At 34.4% G+C, this 8,031-nt stretch overlaps 1 pseudogene; it reads left to right on the forward strand.

Moving 5' to 3' along the window:
* The first annotated feature begins 2,160 nt into the window (after nt 1-2,160).
* On the forward strand, nt 2,161-3,677 carry LOC136773769 (uncharacterized; annotated as a pseudogene).
* Nucleotides 3,678-8,031: the final 4,354 nt, after the last annotated feature.

The raw sequence follows: 8,031 nt of genomic DNA on the forward strand, positions 1-8,031 counted from the left end.
CAAATAGTCAGGTTACTAAAGTAAAAATGGAAAATAATGAATGGAAAGTAACAATATTCTTACTTTCCATTCATTATTTTCCATTTTTACTTTAGTAACCTCACTATTTGACATTTTTCCTTTTCACACCTCTTTCTGCTACAACTAGCATGTAAACACTTCTCCACTCCAAAATGGCGAATGGGTCTCATTTTTCGTATTCATCTATTGGTAACGGACCATTTCATGTTGGCACTACATGATATTGACCAATCAGCGCTCTCAGAAATCATCACCCTGAACGCTATAGTCAACTAACACGAATCTCCTATATGCCGCCGTTAGAAAAACACCCTAGGTCTGTTTTCGTTCCCTACACTTTTTACACTTTAGTGCAGCAAGTGTTACTGTACTTTATTTTGAGTATAGCTAAGTGTAGAAAGTGTAAATGCAAATATAGGTAGTAACGGGAACGCTAAAGTACATTTAGTACATATATGTATGTAGTAGTATGTACAATGACCGGCAGAAATGGCGTCCCTTGATGCGTTTAGGAACCGCATTTTATGATCTTTCACTGTATACTCTATTCTGCTAGGCGGAGATAGGGGAATGGAACGCGATAACTATAGTAGTTCATCTATCTCGCTCTAAATGCGTGAGTGCGAGAGAGAGAGAGAGAGAGAGAGAGAGAGAGAGCTTTATACGGCATAGCAGGGCAAGCCAGGCATCCCAAGGCTTATTTCTATATGTGCCATTGCTTATGGCTATCTCTCTCGCTCGGTAAGAATCATTCGTCCGTCCTTGTTTAGGTCAGTTCTACGCCAATGGATACTCTCTAAATAAGATTCTCTCAGGTGACACCATTGAAGACTGCGATTACAGCGGGGATTTTAAAATAATGTGCACCTGTCACTGTCAAACTTCAATATGAAAAATTATTATCACTTACAGCGTTTAGTGCAATTAACATTATAAGTCTGGATTATTATATGATATTCTGTGATATATATATATGTGAATTACAAAATATCATATAATAATCCAGACTTATAATGTTAATTGCACCAAACGCTGTAAGTGACAATAATTTTTCATATTGAAGTTTGACAGTGACAGGTGCACATTATTTTAAAATCCCCGCTGTAATCGCAGTCTTCAATGGTGTCGCCTGAAAGAATCTTCTTTACAGAGTATCCATTGGCGTAGAACTGACCTAAACAAGGACGGACGAATGATTCTTACCGAGCGAGAGAGATAGCCATAGGCAATGGCACATACAGGGTCTGTTCCTAACAGCGGAGCATAGGAGATTCGTGTTAGTTGACTATAGCACTCGGAATGATCGAATCTGAGAGCGCTGATTGGTCAATATTGCGTAGTACCAACATATAATAGGCCGTTACCAATAGTTGGATACAAAAAATTAGATGCATCCGCCATATTGGTGTGGAGAATGTTTACATGCTAATCCTAGCAGAAAGAGGTGTAAAATGGAGAAATGTCAAATGGTAAGGTTACTAAAGTAAAAATTGAAAATAATGAATGGAAAGTACGAATATTCTTCATTTTCATTCAAAGTATTCAATTTTTACTTTAGTAACGACAACATTTGACATTTTTCCATTTTACACCTCTTTCTGCTACGATCAGCATGTAAACATTCTCCACACCAATATGGCGGATGAATCTCATTTTTTTTATCCAACTATTGGTAACGGCTTATTATCTGTTGGTACTACGTAATATTGACCAATCAGCGCTCTCAGATTCGATCATTCCGAGTACTATAGTCAACTAACACGAATCTCCTATGCTCCGCTGTTAGGAAAACACCCTGTATAGAAATAAGCCTTGGGACGCCTGGCTTGCCCTGCTATGCCGTATAAAGCTCTCTCTCTCTCTCTCTCTCTCTCTCTCTCGCACTCACGCATTTAGAGCGAGATAGACGAACTACTATATATAGTTATCGCGTTCCATTCCCCTATCTCCGCCTAGCAGAATAGAGTATACAGTGAAGGATCCTAAAACGTGGTTCCTAAACGCATCAAAGGACGCCATTTCTGCCGGTCATTGTACATACATACATACATACAAGTCTGTAACCGACTACCGTTCATTTTTCTTTGCTCCAAAAGATAACCACCAAATATCATCCCTATAAGTTTTTCACTTAATAGGATGGAAAATACAAACAAAGTAATTAATACTTATTTAGAATCAGATGATGATGAAGTATTACCAATATTACCTGTTTTACCACCGCCCCCACCACGTGCTTTTAAACGTAAGAATAAAAGGAATAAAATTTAAATGATTAAAGCATACAACACAAACTTTATTATAATTACAGATATTCCACTGCTTGCAGAATTAAGTACATATGCAGTATTTGATAGAGAATGTCATGTTAAAATATCAAGGTTTGTGGAAGACATATCTCGCGTACATTGTGAGAATGATTTTATAATGCATTTTAGACTGAAACGGATAGTTGCTTACAGACTTATCAGTTCTTTTGAAGAATCCTCAGTTTTTAAGTTATTAAAAAGTAATCATAATATTTATTATTATAAACTATAGTATAATCATTGTACATTATATTTATTTATCATTATAGAATGTAAAGGATTTGAACCTATATCAGGGAAAAACATTTATTGTGTTTTCTTTGGTTTGTCGGTCATCAAACAGCATCGTACAGAGATGTCGCTGATAAGTTTGGCATTGCAATAAGCGCCATGTTCAATGTTATTTCTAGACTGACTCAATTTATATTATCAGATATAAGACCAACTGTATTAAAATACCCAACTAATATAGAAAAAGGGAGCACAAAAAGATATTTTTGGAAAAAAAAGGTTTTCCAGGAATCATTGGTAAAGTATTCTGTTGTTGTTATTTTAAAGCAATTATTAATTCTTGACATTTCATTACGTTTTTGTTTATAGGTGCAATAGATGGATCACATATAAGGATTGATAAACCAAAAGAAGATCCAGATTCCTATATTAATAGGAAACAGTACTTTTCTTTGCACATGCAAGCACTCGTCAATCATACAACACAATTTATGGATGTTTTTATAGGGTATCCAGGCTCAGTGCATGACGCAAGAGTTTTTAAGGAGTCAACTTTATATACAGATTTAAATGAAATATGTGGAAGTATGTAAAATGTTATTTAAATAACAGTGTGAAAAAATAAGTTGCTTATAATTTCATGAAGCATTTATTATAACTAAAATTTAAGAAAAACATTTTAAAAAAATATTCAATTAATTTTTTAAGATAACATATATACTGGGAGACTCAGCATACCCATGCTTACCACAATTACTTGTACCGTACAAAGATAATGGACACCTGACACATGTCCAAAAACATTTTAATAGGAAGTTAAGTTCCTGCCGTGTAGTAGTTGAAAATGCCTTTGGATTTCTAAAACAAAGATTTAGGCAATTATACTATTTCAGGTTAAAAGACATTCCACGTATGGTACAAATTATTTATGCTTGCTGCGTTTTACATAACATGGCAAATGTCGAAGATCTTTCTTTGTTTGAACCAATTTTGTCTGACGAATATCCAGATTCAGATTGCACAGATAGTCTAAATGAAGAATTGACTGTGATTACAGATGATCGTACAGGAAAGATGATAAGAGATGAGATATGTCGCCAACTATTTACAATATAAAACAGTATTTTATAAAATTAGAATATTTATTATTTAAGAAAATAAAATTTACATTGTTAACATTTATAATAAAATAAATGAATTTTATAATTGTATCTATAAAGTTTTATATAACCTAATTTTTAATTTTATTTATCTCAGTCTTTGAAGTGCTTTTTTAATAGTTGCATTTTCTCTTCATGCATTATTGCTCTTTCTTTTGTAATACAGTTATTCTGTTGAAGCAGCTTCTCATAAATTTTAGTCATATTTTTATATTCTTCAATCATATCTTTCCTTTCAATTGTTTCTTTTTCCATATATTCTTTTATGTCACGTTTTATCTCTTTTAAGATTGACAGCTTCGCATCATTTCTTTTTTTAGGCCTATTTACATTTATCTTTTCTACATTACTTTTTGCATTTACATTGATCTCATCTATCTTAATACATTCTGTGATAGATTCCTCTGGAAATGTCGGGTCATCAATGGATTCCTCCAGGTATTCTTGGCTTGAAGGAAATTGATGAGCATTTGGAAAATGGTTTTCTATATTATTCGTTTGCAATCTACATTAATTATAAAAAATACAGATTATTTAAAGCATTGTATTTAAAATACAGGAAAGAGGTATAAATTATTACTTACATAGAATCTGTACTACTGTACTTGCTCTGTTAGCAGTTGCGGTATAATTTTGTAATAGGAGGCCTTTATTTGACGAAACTGCCAATGGTATAATACTATGTCTTTTTTCAAATAATTCTGTTAGCTCACTGAAACAGAAATGACATTTTGTTATACACTATATGAATACAAATAGACATTATTTATTAAAGCTAAAATTTTCATTGATTACGTTTCATATTTGCATGTTACTCGTGCTCTTCCAGTTTTCTTATTATTTGATACCATGTTCTTAAATGACCTTTCTAAAGTTTTGTATTTATTTTCAACTTGTAGAGGAGTTACTTTGTATCCTTGTCCAATCATTTCTTCTGATATTATTTTCCACATGAGCTTAATAGACTTAATTTTTCTTTTTTCCACAAGTGGCCGTTTTTCTTTATACAAACTTAGGAAAAATAATGTTGAGGCATCATTCCACATAAAATTAGATATTTTTTCGTTTATCAGCGGTTTATTCTTTAAATTAATATAGATGTCTGAATTATTCACTCCACATGAAATTCCTTCACATGAATCCAAGTTAATATTACTGACATCAATTTGAAATATTAACCCACCTAAAACATACATTTACTAGTATTAATCTTAACATTGTAGAATCAATATAATTAACCTTTTAGGAAAAATTTGATATTTTAATACGAACCTTTATTTATACAACTAATATTATTATTCTCATCAATTACGATATTGTTCTGTGCATCACGCACAATTTTAATATCATCATTAATGCTCATTTTTCAGATTATTAATGTACTGATATGTAATGTATAACCCTCAATCCTCATGTATCATGCCCTTTCGAAAACAGTCAAGTGACTCAAGTCTAGTCAAGTGTTCAAACTTCAAATTGCTTCAAATATACGACCTTGTATTTGAAATTCCCTCTCTTCTCAACGATTACACTTCGTACACTTGCTCCAGACTAGGTGTAGATAGTGTAAGAAAATGTACACTAAAGTGTAACTGTACATAGTAACAAGAACAGCATATCGCACGTCACTTCCGGAAAAGAAAACGGTAAAGTGTAGAAAAGTGTACACTTTCTGTAAAAAGTGTGAAAAGTGTAGGCAACGAAAACAGACCTCCTGTATATCCAACATATCTTGTGGCTCTCGGTCACTTATTTCAAAGAAATTCAAATGAAACAATTCAATCATTTCCTGTAATATACTGTCCGTAGGACGTCCTAAAATAATAGCAATGCTAACTCGCATTATCTTTCAATTTATAATTATTACTAACTTGTAAAAGAAAAAATCTACCTAGTGTTCACGGTTTAAGAAAATGTGAAATCAAATTAAATTGCGGGTCCACAGTAGGAAAATAGTGGGAGGGTCTAGGATAAGTATGTGGAGGGAGAAAAGACCCTCCGAGGGCAGGCCTAAGAAAAAATGGTAGTCTGTAAGATGGTGAGGACCCCTAGCGGTGTAGCTGCCCCAGTAATTTTCATGATCGCCACCTAGTGGAGAAAATTGAAACTTTTTCCTCCACCAACTAAAATACAAAAAAAGTTCTCTGGGTAACTGTCAGGATAACTAACCATCTGGACCCTAGGGTGATGGGAGAGGGGTAACCCTTAGGAAACTAGTCGATCCGTAGGATAACTAACCATCCGGGCCCAAGAGTCATGGGAGAGGGGGTAAGCCTTAGGGAACTAGTGGACCCTTAGGATAATTAACCATCCGGGCCCTAGGGTGATGGGAGAGGGGTGAGAGACTAAGAGAGAAAGAGAGGGTGAGAGGGATCTCTCTCTCTCTCTTTCTCTCTCTCTCAAACACACACACTCCCCACAGCCAAGGCACTTCCTCCGCACACCCGCACCCTCCTCATCTCCCAATAAACCCTAGCTCTTAAGAAGACACTTCCTCCCGCACACCCGCACTCCCCCTCATCACCCAATATACCCCAGCTCTTAAGGCACTTCCTCCCGCACACACGCACCCCCCTCACCACCATGTCACAGGAATCGCCTAGCTACCACTACTAGTATAATTACATTAAAGTCACTGCAGTATGTAAAGAATGCAATGCGAGATTAAAAGGCTTTATTTCTGAAATACCTAAGCGCCAAGAATACGTGAAAATAGATTTTATTATAAAAGATGCTACACCCGGTGTTATACATACTAAACGAAGGCAGTTAAGAGGAGATCGAAGAGTCAAAATATCTAGTATGCTTGTTAATACAAAAACCGATGCAATAACCTTTCTAAGGTCAGAAGCTAAGAATTTAATAGAATTTAAAGACAGTTTGCCCCCTATTTTGCCCAACACTGCAGTTTTACGTAAGGCGATAAGTCAAGAAAAGGATAAGCGCCTGGGAATTACTGATTCTAGATCTATAGAAAATTTAGTAAATGCTAAAGATACGTCGCATGCTGGTAAAGTTATCAAGGTTGGGGCATCGCCATTTTTCTGTTACTACTGGACGAAATATCAGAAAACTGTATATAAATTATTTCATGAAAATGACACTAGTTCTTTTATGGCAATTGTTGCTCCCGGATCAATTGCAAAGAAGATTAAATATACAAACAATAAATCGCCGCATCTTTTTTTGTATCAGTGCATGAGTATTTGTTCCGCAGGAAGCGTACCGGTATTTCAGATGCTCTCCGCAGAACAACATACGGTTTCTATAGCAGCATGGTTGTTAAAAATTTTAGCAGACAATAATCCTATCCCGCGTATGGTAGTTTGTGATTTTAGTCATGCGTTACTAAACGCGATTACGATTGCGTTCACAAAAAAGCCAAATTTGGCATCATATTTGCAAAACTGCTTTGATATACTTATGCATGAAAGCAAAGAAATACCCTCGTCACAAATTAGACTTGACATTAGTCACTTAGTAGCTATAGTATCTCGATGGGTCTGCTTAAAAAACCACCCATTACCAAAGGTATATTACGTACGTTGTCTCTGTCATGTATTTCAAATGCAAGATGTGAGAGATATAGAAAACTTTTTCGTATCTATATTGACTGTAGCATTAAGTGAAACTCTAAAAAAAGAATCCCAAATACGATTAGATTTTACTACAGACGTAATTAAAAGTGTCTTAGTGCCTGATACGGAAGAAATTAATACCGACATAGTAGAAACGGATTTAACAGATGACAGTACTAGTTAGATTAATTGGGCAAATCAAGTATATGATAAGGCAGTCAACATTGCGTCTGAAGGTATTAATACTAACGCTTTAAATCCTTATTATAATAAAGAAGTTTCTATGAAAATAAAAAAAATTATGCATTATTTACCTATATGTAGTGGTATAATGTTACCATATTTTAACCAATCGGGTAAAACTGCTACATCTGGGCGCGTGGAATCTGAATTTAATAATTTGAAAAATCGAGTTTTTAAAGGAGAGTTACCACTGCGAGTAGAGAAATTCGTATTTCAGCACATAGAATATTTAGAAGGAAGGGTTAAAGAGGCATCGGCAAAATTAGCTGTATCTGGTTACTCAAAGACTACATCTACTAAAAAAAATTTCATTAAGAAAAAGAAAAGTAAATTGACCGAGGAGCAATCTGACTGTGATTTTATGGCGACAAATACTTTTAATGATTATCTCAATGAACCCTCGGGTCAATTAATTTCTTCCAGCCCAATTAATAAAGAAAATAACGAAGATTTAAATGTTAAATATACCAAAGAAAATAATAACATTAT

Source organism: Prorops nasuta, unplaced genomic scaffold (genome assembly GCF_024137725.1).
Source record: "Prorops nasuta isolate Cenicafe-Biocafe unplaced genomic scaffold, Cenicafe_Pnas_1.2 PNAS00005, whole genome shotgun sequence".
NCBI lineage: Eukaryota > Metazoa > Arthropoda > Insecta > Hymenoptera > Bethylidae > Prorops > Prorops nasuta.